The sequence below is a fragment of the Lissotriton vulgaris genome, chromosome 2_1, assembly GCF_964263255.1.
Source record: "Lissotriton vulgaris chromosome 2_1, aLisVul1.2, whole genome shotgun sequence".
Taxonomy (NCBI): domain Eukaryota; kingdom Metazoa; phylum Chordata; class Amphibia; order Caudata; family Salamandridae; genus Lissotriton; species Lissotriton vulgaris.
This window is the reverse complement of record NC_141687.1, coordinates 369,124,192-369,140,559: the sequence shown is the minus strand read 5'-3', so window position 1 is coordinate 369,140,559 and position 16,368 is coordinate 369,124,192.

Below are 16,368 nucleotides of genomic sequence, written 5' to 3'. Positions count from 1 at the left end.
ATCCCGGAGGCCGAAGAGGCACAAACCGAAACAGACTAAATACAGCGGCAAATGGTCAAAACCATCACAGAGCTACAAGATAAGACAGAGGATTTAGAGGCCCGCTCACACCGATAAGACAAAGGATTTAGAGGCCCGCTCACACCGCAGCAATTTACGCATAACTGGCCTTCCGGAAACCACCCGATGGGTATTGTAGAACAATTCATTGAAAAGCTCCTGATCTCTTTGTTGGGCCACGAGTCATTCTCAGATATGTTTGTAGTAGAAAGAACTCACCGCTCATTGGGGCTGAGACCTGCCCCGGGTGTCCCACAGCGCCCGGTAATTGCAAAAGTCTTGAATTACAGAGACCGTGACTTGGCCTTGAGGCGCGCCAGAGAACTAGGCAAACTCCAAAATGAGGGATCTGCTATCTCCCTCTATCCAGACTTTACAGCATGAGTACAAGAGGCCTGTCGCCAATTCAATCCCCTCAAAAGACAAATCCAGTATCAAAACATTGTGTACCCCATGCTCGACCCGGCCAAGTTGAGGATCAACATGAATGGCTCCGCGCGTATCTTCACAGACCCGAAGTCACTGCAAAAAGCAATTAAGGACCAACTAAAAAAGTTGAGACAGGAATCGAAGCAGAAAGGTGCAACGGCGACAGAGGCGGATGCACGAGGGAGCTCTCTTGAGGACAATGACTAGAACTTTGACTATGTGTCCTTATCACCCTACATTTGCGAACTCCTCATGCTGCGACCCCTTAGCTGCACTGGACACCCGGTGCATTAGGTGCCTTGGCGCTACCCATCCTAACTGACGTCAGTATGCAGCTGAATGGAGTACGGGTGTCTGGATCCGGCAAATCTAACCGCAAGTACAACCGCCCCAAAATGATATTGTGATGGAACAGTTCAAAATGCTTGATAATTGTGACAGTTACTGTAATGGGGCGGAGATAATCATGCGGAAGGATGCCCAGAATAGTATTTGTAGGTGGTTCTACATGGTTTTTTTTAAATTTCATTTGTGGATTGTCGCTGAGGGTTTCATCGCAGTGCTTAGGTAACATCCCCCCCTGCGTGTTACACACTACATCAGTATTTCCCAAACTGTGGTCCGGGGACCCCTAGGGGTCCGTGACACATTCCCAGGGGGTCCTCAGGCAGCAGTTTCAAAAGCACTGCAAAGTTCTAAGTGTAATTAGAGGTTTTCGAGCAACAATAAAAGTGTTAGGATAACACCAGTGAGTAATGTTCCTGCTGGAGAGAGATGAGTTTTGTCTGGTGACAGCTTGACTGGTGCACACACTGCTGCCATGCGCCGGCACAGGCACCCTTGCACCATTGTGGGGAGATTGTTTATGTGCAGGTAGGATTCCCTTTCTGCACATAAACAATCACTAGAGGGGATTTCATCTTCCTAAACAACGAGGAGAAATGAATTCATTTCTTCTTGTTGCGCCTCCCTACGCTCCCTTGAGGAGGTGTAGCATTCAAACGCATTTCCAGATTTACGATTTCACGTAAATCTGGAAATGTGTCTGGTTTCATGGGTGTTGCGTGGGAACACTCACAGCAAAACCCATGGAACACACCTTTCACGCAAAGTGCTGCGTGCACAGGGGCCATATTTACAAGAACGGGAAAAATCAAGCAGGGTGACTTTTCCTGTCCTTGTGAATATGGGGCACTAAATTGCGCCACCGGAGCGTCACTTTTTGTGATGCACCAGTTGCGCAAGGGGCTTGTAAATCGGCCCTATATGTGTGTGTGTTGTAAAGTGCTCTGACATCCTACAATGGTAGGAGAGATGCTATAAAACAAATTAAATACATGTGACCGCGGGACAATGGAGAGATGAGCGGCACAGTTGGAGGGTGATAACAAGGGAATCATTGAAGAACCCCAACAAAGATTGTCGTATCCTGGTGCATAGTAAGGTCATCATTTACTATTCTTTAAAAGCTAATACAATTCAATAGGTATTGATAAATGTGTTGTAGAATGCACTATTGTTTCCTAAATTGTCTTGGGAGAAGAGCCTCCCAAAGCCCCCTTTGTAGTGGTTAGACTCACTCACTACACTTGGTGTGTACCGTATGGGGACTGGTCTGAAAATATTTGCCAGGGCTGCTTTAGGTTTCCAGTCTGGCCCTGGCAGGAGAAGGAGCCTTGTACTGTGAAATAAAACCAACCATTTAAAAGTTAGTCACGGAGATAAAGAACCAACCTTCCCAATAAAGTTTTTTGTTTTTTGCAGATTCTTTTAATATAACATACTAAAATCCTTAGTAATTTGACTATTTGTTTTGTGTGCACACCTGTGTTTATTTTTTTTTAATTACTGTGTTAATGTTTGAAATTTAAATCATACAGATTGCTTGGGGGTCCCCGGCTTCCAGTGCTGACTCAATGGGGGTCCTCAGGAGCCAAAAGTTTGGGAACCTTTGCACTACATGGTTTCTCGATGGCATAGTCTTCAGATTGGGAGGGGGGGAGATGCCAAGTTAGGGATGGCATGGTCTGGATGGAGAGTGGTGGGATTGATTGTGAGTATTTGTCGTTTTGTTTATGAGTTGGATCCTTTGTTTTTCTTTTATTCTTCATATAGGTTCCTTAATGCAATTTGCAACTCTGGACACAATGGTACGATCTACATGACACAGATGATGCACCATGATGCAGACACATAGTGAACAGGCTCATGCACGTGAATTGGGGATACAAATTCTTGTAGGATTCGAGTATATCAGGCCTAAAAGACCAACGTAAGACCAGGAAGGTTATGTCCTACCTTAATAGGCACAACATAGATGTGGCTCTCCACCAGGAGACACACCTCTCTGTGGCAGGTCTCTCTCAGGTTCGAAGTAGGATTAGGGCTACATTTCACGCAGTAGGATTCACCTCTCATGGTCGAGGGGTACTGACTTGGGTCAATCCCAAATACAGACTTACACTCAAAGAATAACACCCAGACGCCAACAGAAGATATGTAATGTCCTGATGCAAGTGGTTAGGCACAGACTATGTCCTAATAAACATACATGGCCCTAACCATGCCGGACCACAATTTTATTCTGATATCCTGACTATAGCTAAACACTTGCCTGACACACCACAGATTTGGGGGAGATTTTAACTGCACTGCACCCTGACCTCGATCGCTCTGGAAGTCCACCACGAAGTCGCACACAGACAGTAGAGGCAATTTAGACATCCTTACGGAATTAAACATGCTTGATGCACTGCTCTAGCAAATTGAATGAAAGGACATAGAGCATCCTCACACCCTATAGAATTGACGACCGATAGTGGGGAAGTGCTGGCAGATGCAGATGCGGTGGCGGAATGTTTTCGGTCGTATTATGCGGATCTTTACCTGTCAAAGTCCAACACTACACAAACAGCTATGTTGGAATATCTGGAGTATATCAAACTACCCTGGCTACTAGATAGCCATAGGGAATATTTGATGCGCCAGCTTGAGGCATAGGAGATAAGGGCAGCACTCTCCGCGATGCGTTCTTGTAGCGCGCCGGGACCAGATGGGCTCACAGTGGGGTTTTACAAAGAATTCCAGGAACTACTGGTACCACATTTGCTGACTCTCTTTGAGGAAATGGCTGAAGTGGGCCCAATGCCGCCCACAATGAGAACGGCGCTCCTGGTGGTTATTCTGAAACCTGGTAGACCCCCAGGTTGTTGCTCCTCCTACCGCCGCCTCTCCTTATTGAACGTAGACATGAAGATCTTCACCAAGGTGCTAGCAAATAGACTTGTCCCATTAATGCCAACCTTGGAGGGAGCAGAACAGGCAGGATTTATACCAGATCACACTCTTACATATAATCTAAGCATGGTCTTCGGTGCTATACTGCATACTGCCCCTGCCATTAAAGTGGCAGCAATATTTTTAGATGCTGAAAAAGCATTTGATTCGGTGGATTGGAAGTTCATGATTCGGACTTTGAAGCGCATGGGGATGGGAAGTGTCTATCTAAGCCTCATTAGCAAACTTTATACAAATCACACTGCTAGAGTGCGGGTGGGTGACATGTTTACTGCTCCACTGGGAATGGTCTTGCCGGCCCAATTCTTCAAACATCTTCGCTTGTTGCTCATCAAATTGACCTGGGCCAACCAACAACCCAGAGTGAGCTGGAGCCTCTTGGTTCTGCCTTATTCGATAGGTGGGCTGGGTGCTCCGGACCTTGATCTTTACTACCGGGCTGCACAAGCCTCACATGCCTATTACTGGCTGCATCAGCAGATTCCCCCACCACATCTGCATATAGAACGCATTACGCACGCCCCAGCCCATTTGGCGACTGCTCTTTTCCACCCGCCAAGTAGAAATACTATTACTCCAGAGTCGATCAATACCACAATTCATGCCTGGCATACCCTTCTAAATAGACAAGCAGTAACTATACTATATGCACATAATACCCCTGTAGCCTGGTGTGAATGGTTGCCAACTCTGATTTCCCCAGAAATGTTGACAGCATTAGGCACTTTAGGACTGGATATGATAGGAGACTTTTTTAGTGACGGAAAGGGCAGGGACTGGACAGACCTCCTAGGGAGGGATCCGCGGCCCTCACCTCTGGCTACATTTCATTATTACAGAGCCCGGAGTGTGCTACCAAAGATGCTGGGAGACAAGATGCTGGAGCCTCCGGAGGTACAATCATTCTCCACATTGATTCGGGCTACATCCCCTAAATGCTTGGTTGCACAACTATACTCCCAGACACAGGAATTATATAGGGACCGACACAATAAGGCCAGGTGAAAATGGGAGACGGGCTTGAAATTGATTATAGATGACAACATGTGTCGGTACTGCTGCGAGGCAACTAAACGTATCTCGCTCAATGTCCGAAAAGGCTCATACAGTTTAAAATGTTGAACCGCGTCTACCATACGCCAGTGCGCCTTCACAAATATGGACTCTGAGATAGGCCTAACTGCGAGCGATGTGGAGCCCTTGAGGCGGATTTTTTGCACCTTGCATGGCTCTGCCCACAAATGGCAAACTACTGGATACAGATATTTGCGGAACTCCAAGCAATAACACAAGCAGACTTAGTCACCGGACCTGCTATTGGCTCTCCTAGAATATTTACATAAAATACAGAAACCCATTTGGTGCTTGGTAGACATGGCACTGTTGGTCGCCAAGCGAGTATAGGCGATGCACTGCCCCAGAGGTCCCCTAGCCACACTCAAACAATGGTCCAGAGATATGTTGTACTGCAATACGCAAAAAGAAGTTTACAGTGAGCTCCTCCTCCCTAGGAACCGCCCAAAGATCTTTTGGAGCCTATATGCCACTTACATCCAGTCTCTACAACTCTAGCACAATCAGTAACACCTCCTCGTGCGGAGGAGAATCCACTGCCACAACTGACATAACAGCCCCCCCAGGTGCTTGAATGTATAAGCTGAAGAGAGTGATGCATCCGCTAAAGTAGCGAGGATATTGGATGGAAGACCTTGCTGTTCTTTAGAGAATTACTCGCATTGTACAATCAAGTATTGTATGATTTGATTGTTTATTGTGAATTGACGTTTAGATTGAGCATTATTTGTATTTTCGTCTGAAGGAATATTTAAGTTGCTTATTTCCTTATTTTTTTATTATCATTTTAATGTATAAAGATTTGTTCCTTTTTATTATTCTTATGATTTTTTTTGTATTGTATTATTGAAATGGGTAAAATAAAAGAATAAAACAAAAAAATTATAATTGTTGAATGTGGTAGTGGCTATTACATTTCTACTTTTGCTTTGCATTTTTGCAACGTGTCCAAAGGAATCGTCATTATAAGCGTCTTCGCGATCTCTGGAGTCACCACAAAAACATGAAATAGGTTTTAGAGATTGTTTTTATAGAAACTCCGTTGGAAAACATGACTTTTGAGAATACTGTAAGAAACCCTTAGTGTGTGAAGGAACGTAGGAGCGTGTGAAAGATGTATGATCTTTGTTCCTTTTGTTGGTTGTCTGCTCATCCATTGTTTCTTACTGTCAGCCACTGTCAGTGAGATTGTTACAGTTAAGAAGTTGTCAGATGCGGTCAAGCCTGATCAGCAGCTGCACTGGGGTTCTTGTTGTTGTTATGCAGCAGTGGGTATTGGGTTTGTCTTTGCGTGCTGGCAAGTCACTCCTTTCTCTTCCTTCTTTGAAATAACAAATGGGGCCATTGGAAAGAGAGGCAACCATGCTCCTCTCTGCTGGCTTCTAGTAGTTTGTGGTGGCTTTCTACCTCGCGTCCTCCCTCATCAGGGACACTCCTGGTCTCAGGTCTAATGGCAGAATGGAAATCCAAGGTCGAGCTGTAGCATGGAGACTCAGCTTCAGAGCTTGCTTTGTGGGGCTGGGGCACATTCTGCACTGGAGTATTTCATGCTATCTCCAGTATGTGATGAGAGCCCGGGCATGGGCGAGGGGTACCAGGCTGTCAAGGCTTGAGTCAATCAATCAATCAATCAAGGCATTTATATAGCGCACTACTCACCCAGAGGGTCTCAAGGCGCTAGGGGAGTGGGGTCCGCTACTGCTAGAACAGCCAGGTCTTGAGCTGCTTCCTGAAGGCGAGGTGGTCCTGGGTCAGGCGGAGAGGTGGGTCGGGAGGGAGTTCCAAGTCTTGGCGGCGAGGTAGGAGAAGGATATTCCCCGTGTGGTGGCTCTTCGGATGCGGGGGACGGCGGCGAGGGCATGGCCGGTCGATCGAAGCTGGCGTTTGGGAGCGTAGAAGTTGAGGCGGCTGTTGAGGTATCCTGGGCCTTGGTTGTGTAGGGCTTTGTGTGCGTGGGTGAGGAGACGGAAGGTGATTCTCTTGTTGACCGGGAACCAGTACAGGTCTCTCAGGTGTCCGTAGAGGTGGTTGCGACGGGGGATGTCCAGGACGAGTCGTGCTGAGGCGTTCTGGATCCGCTGGAGCCTCTTCTGGAGTTTGGCGGTGGTTCCGGCGTAGAGGGAGTTGCCGTAGTCCAGGCGGCTGGTGACGAGGGCCTGGGTGACCGTCTTCCTGGTCTCGGTGGGGATCCACCAGAAGATCTTTCGTAGCATGCGCAGGATGTTGAAGCACGTCGAGGAGACGGCGTTGACTTGTCTGGTCAAAGAGAGGGAGGAGTCCAGGATGACGCCCAGGTTGCGTGCGTGGTCTGTCGTTTTGGATGCGCTGCCTAGGGCGGGGGGCCACCTGGAGTCGTCCCAGGCAGAGGGTGAAGATCCCAGAATGAGGACTTCCGTCTTGTCCGAGTTCAGTTTCAGGCGGCTGTTCTTCATTCATTCGGCTACCTCTTTCATCCCTTCGTGTAGGTTGGCTCTGGCGGTGGCGGGGTCGTTAGTGAGGGAGAGGATCAGCTGGGTGTCGTCGGCGTAGGAGATGATGTTGAGGTTGTGCTGGCGTGCGATGGCTGCGAGGGGGCTCATGTAGACGTTGAAGAGGGTAGGGCTAAGCGAGGAGCCTTGAGGAACGCCGCAGATGACTTCGGTGGCTTCTGATCTGAACGGGGGGAGGCGGACTCTCTGTGTCCTTCCGGCGAGGAAGGAGATGATCCACTCCAGTGCCTTCTCATGGATTCCGACGTTGCTGAGGCGCTGTACTAGGGTATGGTGGCAGACAGTGTCGAAGGCCGCGGAGAGGTCTAGGAGGATGAGGGCCGCTGTTTCTCCGTTGTCGAGCAGGGTTCGGATGTCATCCGTGGCTGCGATCAGGGCGGTCTCGGTGCTGTGGTTGGCCCGGAAGCCAGACTGCGAGAGGTCGAGGGATCCGTTCGTCTCGAGGAAGGCGGCCAGCTGCTTGTTGACGGTCTTCTCTGTGACTTTTGCAGGAAACGGGAGCAGCGAGATGGGGCGGTAGTTCTTGAGGTCGGTGGGGTCGGCTGATGGTTTCTTAAGTAGAGCGCTGAGTTCGGAGTGCTTCCAGCTCTCCGGGAAGGTAGCGGTGTTGAAGGAGGTGTTGATGATGTCCCGCAGGTAGGGTGCGATGACAGTGTCGGCCTTGTTGAAGACGTGGTGAGGGCAGGGGTCGGTCGGAGATCCGGAGTGGGTGGAGTTCATCGAGCGGACGGTGTCTTCGGTGCTGATCGGGGTCCAGGCGCGGAGGGTGGTGGTGGGGGGTGCTGGTTCGGTCGTGGCGTGAGTCGGTTGAGTGCTGAAGCTGTTGTGTATGTCCACGATCTTGTTTTGGAAGTAGGAGGCGAGGGAGTTGCAGAGGTCTTGCAAAGGGGTGATGTTGTTGTTTCCGGAGTTGGGGTTGGAGAGCTCTTTAACGATGTTGAAGAGTTCCTTGCTGTTGTGTGCGTTGTTGTCCATGCGTTCCTTGAATGCAGTTTTCTTGGTGGCGTGGATCAGTTGGTGGTGTTTTCGGGTGGCGAGCTTGAGGGCAGTCATGTTGTCCGGTGTTGGGTCTTTGCGCCAGGCTTTCTCGAGGGCTCTGCAGTTCTTCTTGGAGCTCTTGAGTTCGTCGGTGAACCATGGGGCTTTCTTGCTGCCGGGTCTGCTAGGCGGGGTCCTCAGAGGGGCGAGGTCGTCTGCGCAGTCACTGATCCACTTCGTGAGGTTGGTGGCCGCTTCGCTGGGGTTCGTTGCGCTGGTGGGTGGGTTCTTGCTCAGGGAAGTTGCGAGCTGGTCGGCTGTGATCTTGTTCCAGCATCTGCGTGCAACCTGTTGCTGGTGGTGGTGGATCGTGGTCCTTCTGAAGCTGAAGTGGACGCAGCTGTGGTCCGTCCAGTGGAGTCCGGTGGTGTGGCTGAAGGTGATGTCCTTGCTGGATGAGAAGACGGGGTCGAGTGTGTGTCCGGCGTAGTGGGTGGGGGTGGTCACCAGTTGCTTGAGTCCGAGGTTTGCGAGGTTGTCCAGCAGGGTGGTGGTGTTGCGGTCGTTGTTGTTCTCCAGGTGGAAGTTGAGGTCCCCGAGGAGGATGTAGTCAGCGGAGAGGAGGGCGTGCGGGCTGACGAAGTCGGCGATGTCTTCGCTGAATTGTGTGCGTGGTCCCGGGGGTCTGTAGATGAGGGTGCCTCTGAGGGTCGTCTTTGGGTCGGTGTGGATCTGGAAGTGGAGGTGCTCGGCGGGTGCGAGGGTGTCGTCGGTGTTGGTCGTGATGCGGATGGTGATCTTGTGGACGATGGCGATGCCTCCTCCTGTCTGGTTGACGCGGTCCCCCCGGATGATCTTGTAGCCGTCTGGGATGGCGATGGCGATGTCGGGCGCTGAGGAGGCGTTCATCCAGGTTTCCGCGAGGAAGGCGGATTCTGGGGCTGTGATGTCGAGCAGGTTCCAGAGCTCGACGGTGTGTCTGTGGACGGAGCGGGTGTTGAGCAGGATGCACTTGAGATGGCTGCTGCTGTTGCGCGTCGTGGTCTGACCCTCGTGTTCTGGCCATTGTATTTTGGTGGGAAACATTGTGCAAGCTAGTGAGAGTCAATTGTTCTGATGGCTACTGGAGCCCTAGACAAGAAAGGTATTGACCTTAAATGTAATAGACTCTCGGGTGTACTTTCTGTCCCTCACCTCAATTGCCCAGGCTTTTTGTGGTTTTGGCAGGATCAGGGACTTCGGTGGCGTTCACTCATCCACGTCAAGGGCCGATCGCATGCTCATTCCTCTGTCCAAGAAGGGGGCATGTGAGTTTCCATCCATCCCATTGTTGCACCTAAATAAGAGGTTGTGGTGCCAAGGGAAGAGCAGATGTTTGTGTCTAGGTGATCCCTCCAGGGTAACAGCATTAGAGGGTCTCTAATGGAGCAGGACAACCGATACTGACACTCTAAGAGGCGTGGCAATGAAGGGAGCAGATCGTAGCCTCAGGAGTCACTCACTCCTTGGTCAGAGCTCCGGCCGGGACAACTTTGAGTCCCTCTTGTTGATGGTATGGCTTAGCAACAGGCGGGCGCCATAGCAGGGAACACCCTTATTCCCTGGGGACAGGACCAGTGCCAGTCAGTAGAGGAGGCAAGGTCATGGGAACTGTGGGGGGCAAGGGAGATTTATCCCCCCCATTCCCAGTTTTTGGCATATCAGGGATACATGGGAAATACTCACTCAGATTTTAAAGTGGAAATTGGAGAGCAACAGTGGCAGACTGACTATGTCTCTCTGATGCCATGCTGCACATTGCTTAAGTCTCCTTGAAGGTCTGTAACCAGAAGAGCAAACTCTGTATTGGTTCTATAACTTCTCTGTTTTGTTAATTATTTATATGCAGACATTGAAGTGTTGAGCCCCTCCTACAATTGTTCTGTTTCATGTTAATGCTATTGCCGGCTTTGCTGAAAAATATATTTTTATATGATGCTCCCCACATTAATGAGCGCTGTTAAACTGTTTGAAAAAATGAAGAGATCTGGCAAACCACTAAGAGTTTGGTCCTTAGGTTACAGCTCTTCAAGGAGATACTTGTGAAGTGCAACAACATTATTTCAAACAGGTATGCTGTGTTACTGTGTTTGACCTTCAGTGCATACCAAACAAAAAAGCACATCTTCAAATCTTATCACATCGCGCATGTATATATATATATATATATATATAAATACGGTTCACAATCCTGCTCCGCTGCTTCAGCAAATGGACAGAAATCCAATCCGCACCAACGGAACCCACAGGTACAGACCACTCCACAGCGCAGAAAGTAAATTCAAAGTGGTTTATTCACACGCAATCGCCAGCATGACGCGTTTCGGTCACTACACGGTGACCTTGATCACATGCCAGACAAAACCAATGAAAATGCTTTTAAAGGGTGACTAATTAACACAAAAGCAGGGCGTGCACATTAATGGAAACCAAAAAAACACTTAAAATGTAGTTCATCCAAAGTGGAAAACAGACCCATATTTGCAACGGTTAAAAATTAGTTATATACAATTAGAAAATGGCCTAAGCATAAATGCAATACATTACCAAAATTATATACAATTTCTCAATGTTTTCATTAACCTTTTTGTACAATTTTTACAGGTTGCAAATCTGCTAAATTCATGACCATTTATATACAGCATATTTACAATCGTGATTCGATATTAGAATCCCCGGTCCACAGGATGATAGTGCAAAATAGTTTTTACCATCAAAGTTGCCCGCTAAAGTGCTAGTGTTAATTGATATAATCCCTGAAGTGCAAAAACTCTAGTGCAAAATATAAAGTGCCAAGTGCAAATTCAGCCAGAGTAAGAGTCAGGTCCCTGACCCTTGAGTACCTCATATGCAGCTGGCCGAAATATTACAAGAAAGAAAATCGGGAAAGTGTAAGGGAAAACTCAGGCCCAACCATGTTACACCATTTAGGAGGTTTACAGGTTATAGTACTAATATTTAAGACTACCTATAACCCTATATAAACAACGTGACTACAATGGTTAACAAACAAGTATCCTAAATTCATATTGCACATTAAGTGTATTTGAGGGAACCCATATTAGGACATAGTGCCTTAATAATCACCCCATAAGGATACTGCATGTAAACTGGAAGATTCAGCCCAGAGCGGATCAATCACACCCTCTTATAACAATATTTTTCATATATCTATCAGTATAAAACTGCAGGTAATCTTGAGACAGGGGAAATGAATCACAGACAGTGGTTGTGCAAAGTAATTACTGCACACAGGATAGATACAAGGAAAAATAAACCCCCAATTTGATTTCAGAATTCCTAAATAGTACTCCAAGAGTCATACCAGACTGGTGGCTGGATTCGGGGAGGCTTATACAAATATTACAGCTGGAAGGCTGGCCCATGAAGTTGTCTGACCAGATTCATTGAATAGATGTCATAAGAAACAATGAAGGTCCTCTCCCGTATTTAATCCATTAGGAATCCTCGTATCTAGTAGCAAGATATACTTGCTCTCTAACTGTCTGAGAGATTTTTCTCTATTGCCACCTCTGATACTTTTAGGGACTCCGTCAATGATGAAATAGCTTAAATGATTCACATTCCTCTGATGGACCCAGCCAAAATGTCGAGCGACCGGGTATTTTTCATCGGAATTGACATTGGCCCTGAGGTGCTGGAGTATGCGATTAAAGGGTTGTAGCTTAGTGCTACCAACGTACTTGAGCCCACAAGTACATTGGAGCACATAAACCACAAAATCTGACCAGCAAGTGTAATGCCCCTTTATCGCAATTGGAGATGGATCAAATGCAGATTTGTACTCCTTGGTGGAAACACCAAATTTACAAGCTCTACACGAGATGCATTTGTAAAAACCTGACTTCTCAAATAACCCCTCTTTTTTGGGAATAACCTCAGGGCTAGATCTAACCAGGGCATCCCGCATAGAGGGTGCCCTGCTGAAAGTTATGGTAGGTTCCTCAGGAAGTAAAGGGGCTACACTAATATCTGTTTTTAACAGAGGTCAGTGTTTTTGAAGAATGCCTCTCATTTTCCTCTCCTCACTGTTGTAGGTAGTGATCATGCTTATTCTCTCAGGGACCTCAGATTTAGATTCTTGTCTTATCCTGATGGCTTTAGTGGAGTTTAGATATTCATCTCGGTTCAACTCATTAGCTTTATTCAAAGCCTCTCTGAGAGCAATGGTGTGATAGCCTCTAGCAACAAATCTCTTAAATGCCTCAGTATGACATTTCTCCAAGTCAACCTCCGAACTGCATATCCTGCGAATACGCAGGAATTCCCCATAGGGGATACTTTTCACGAGGTGACCCGGGTGCGCACTTCCGGCGTGCAATATAGAATTGCCCGCTGTGGGCTTTCTATGAAGTCTAGTGTGGAGTTTCCCATTCTGGACATAGATCTCAACATCCAAGAATTGGATCATCACTTTACTGATCTGTGACGTGAATTTAAGATTAAGATGATTATCATTAATAGCTCTCACAAACTCAGTAGCTGACTCCTCAGACCCTCTCCAAACCATACAGATATCATCTATAAAACGCCAGAAGTGTGCTATTTTGTTTGGGAACTTAGTCGCGAGTGACCCCATGAGGACATGCTCCTCCCACCACCCCACATGAAGACATGCGTAGGTGGGGGAAAAACATGCCCCCATGGCCACTCCTCTTAACTGCTGGTAAACTTCCTTATTGTATAGGAAATAATTGTTGTTTAAACAAAGCTCCAACATTTTCAGAAGCATGTTGCTATGTTGACTAAAAGCAATATCACGTTTGTTCAGAAAGTATTTGACAGCATTAAGTCCATCATGATGTGCTATACTAGTATATAGAGAATCTATATCTAGCGCTATCAAATTTGACTCATTGTCCCATACAATATCATTGATTTTGGATAGAAAATGTCCCGTGTCCTTGATGTAAGAGGGTAATGACTCCACAAACTCATGTAGGAAATGATCCACATAACGTGAGACAGATTCTAACAAGCTGCCCTGGGCCGAAATGATGGGCCGGCCGGGCACTGGAGTGGTTTGCTTGTGAATCTTTGGTATTAAGTAAAAAAAAGGGGCTATTGGAAAGTCATTTTTCAGGAATGCAAGTTCTTGTTTACTTAACAGACCTTCACGCCTCCATTCACTGAGATCTCTATGTACTTTTTCTTTGAGGCGCAAAATGTCAATAAAGTTGCCTTTCCTGTAGCAAGATTCATTGCTCAAATGTCTTTCTGCTTCAGCCATATACTGGACCCGAGGCCAGATGACAGTATTGCCTCCTTCGTCCGCTTTATTTATGATGAGATTGGAATCACTCCTCAATTTCTTCATGAGTTTATTATATTGTTTTTCAATATATCTCATACGTTTGTTTTTTCGAAAGGTGTTATGTTGCAGCTTCTTTAATTCTTCCACCACCATATCCCCAAACGCATCTATATTGTCCTTAGGCATTATTGGGTAAAATGTTGATGGTGGTTTAAACTTTGTAGCGCAAGGAAGGTTAGTTGCAATGCCCGCGTTTCTTAGATTTTGTTGAGTTGCCCCAGGGACAAAATCCTCTTCCAGTGCTAATTCTTGTGCAACTATCAAAGCTTTTGTATCAGAAATTGAAAATACTTTGGATGGTTGAGTTTCATTGACAATGTCAGAAGCTTTAGATTGCGCATTTGACAATTTGAAGTGTTTCTTAAGTTTTAATTTTCTTATAAATTTGAACACATCAACCCGGGTTTGCACATAATTGAATGAGTTTTTCGGACAGTACGACAAACCCAGGGATAAAAGTCGCAATTCGGCTTTGTCTAGCACCACATCCGATAAATTGATAACTGTGTTACACTCAATATTGTCCGTTATCTGTTCTCCACTGATAGAATTACACAATGCCTCATTATTCAAGTCAGTTTTGGATGAAATATGTTGGAGGGAGGAAGGTGATTCTACCATTTCTTTCCTTTTCCTCTCCCTCTCTTTGGTTTCCCTTTGGCGCCTACATTTTCTCCTTGCGCTGCGTTTTTTGTTTGCTGCTGTTTGTTTATTTTCCGTTGCTGCCGGGTTTGTGGTCGCAATGTTTTGAATCTGTCCTCGACCATAAAACCCAGTTCCTCTGAAGGAGTATATTTGGTAGGCACTGGACCTAGATTAGAGCCCCCTGCTGCATTGTCTTCTAAGTCACTACCACTAGTGACAGAGCTCATCTCTGGTTCAGATAAATCCACATACTGATTGTTACTTGCGGTTTGTGTGGTAACCTTGGGTGCCATTGCTTGCCTTTTAACATTGTCGAACTTGCGCGCAAATGTGAAAATTCTACCAGTCTCATAATCATGTTTGTCACGAGCAAACTTGTATTGTTTCCTCGTGCTGATGGTTTCCTGGTGTTTAGCAAGTCTGACATCGATTTCTTCTCTCGTTTTTTTAATGAATTATTGATCTTTTTCAGTTTCCAGTTCTTTATTCAATTTCTCTATTTCCTGCAAAATTTCATTGCGGTCAATTTCAGCATACTTGATTAACAGACTGACCATATTCAATGAAGCATCTAAGTTCCCAGTTGCCCATTCCTTTAACATAAGAGGGTTGGGATTTTCAAATGATGGTGCAATCAAGATCCTCAACCCTCTGGGAACACGACCCACTTCCTGATATTTTTGTAAAGACCGTTTTTCCCACCATTTAGTGGTTTCCGTTCAGAGCAGTTTTTCCAGTTTTTTCATTTTACTTTTTAAATCAATGCTTTCATTTTTCAGTGTCACGGGTTCATTTGAGTTGTTAGGGGTAGGTAGATTTTCAAACATAGCATCCGCTAGAGCCTCCCGGTTCCATAAGGCTTCTGCCGGCGTGGTCATTGTGCGAGTTTATAAACCTTATACTTAGAGATCCGGCTCAAAGAAATCTGTTTTCAGCCGGAAATCGTCGTGCTTGCGCGTTTCCTTTCCCCCGTTTATCGGCAAAATGCTATTGAGATCAGCATAAAAACCACAGTCCGCTGGCTTACCACAGAGCTCCACCGGCGGCGTCTCCTCAGTGTCCTCCGACCCACAGGAGACTCACAAACGGCGGTTCCAGGTCCTCTGAAACTGAAACTATAAGCTTATATATATATATATATATATATATATATATATATATATATATATATATATATATATATATATATATATATATATATGTATATATATATATATATATACACACACATATATATATATATATATATATATATATATATATATATATATATATATATATATATATATATATATATATAAGCGTATAGTTTCAGTTTTCTTTATGGTGTGGTAAATTCATTTAATGAAGACCATATACTAACGGTAATTGAATAACAACAATTGTATAACTCAACACAAAGCACTGACGTTTGGTGTTAAATTCAAGAAGGAAGGTTTTAACCCTACTGTCTCTGATCTGCACAATATGCAATTCTGGGTTCAGACCCCCTGCAAGCAACCCCCCTTGACCAAATTATGGGATCCATAATCCAACGCTTTACTTCATCATATATAATTTTCATTGTCCCTTTAGTTTGAGAGCATAATTCAATAAAGAATCTATTAAAAAACTAATTTATATTTGAGCAGTATTGAAAACTATATATTTTTCATTTTAGTCTTTAGCATATTTGTTTATGACATTTATTGTGTAATTTACATGTGTTGATGGCTTGGCTCTAGTTTTGGTTCTTAATGACGAGCCAACGCAGGCATGGCTCTTCCCAGTGCTGACAGTGTCCCCCCAGAAATGTAGGGCCTCATTTACAATAGAATTAAGCAGCTGTGTTGCATGCAACTTTGCAGCAACACATCTCTAAAAGTGCAGGAATGCACCAAATTTACAAGAATAAGGTGCATTTCTGTAGTGACTCCTATGCCGGCGCTAATAATAGCAACCTAGCGCCAATTCAGGCACCCTTGCGCCATGCTACAAGGGTGCCTGCATTGCAGGGATGAGGATTTTGGACAGCAAGTGACA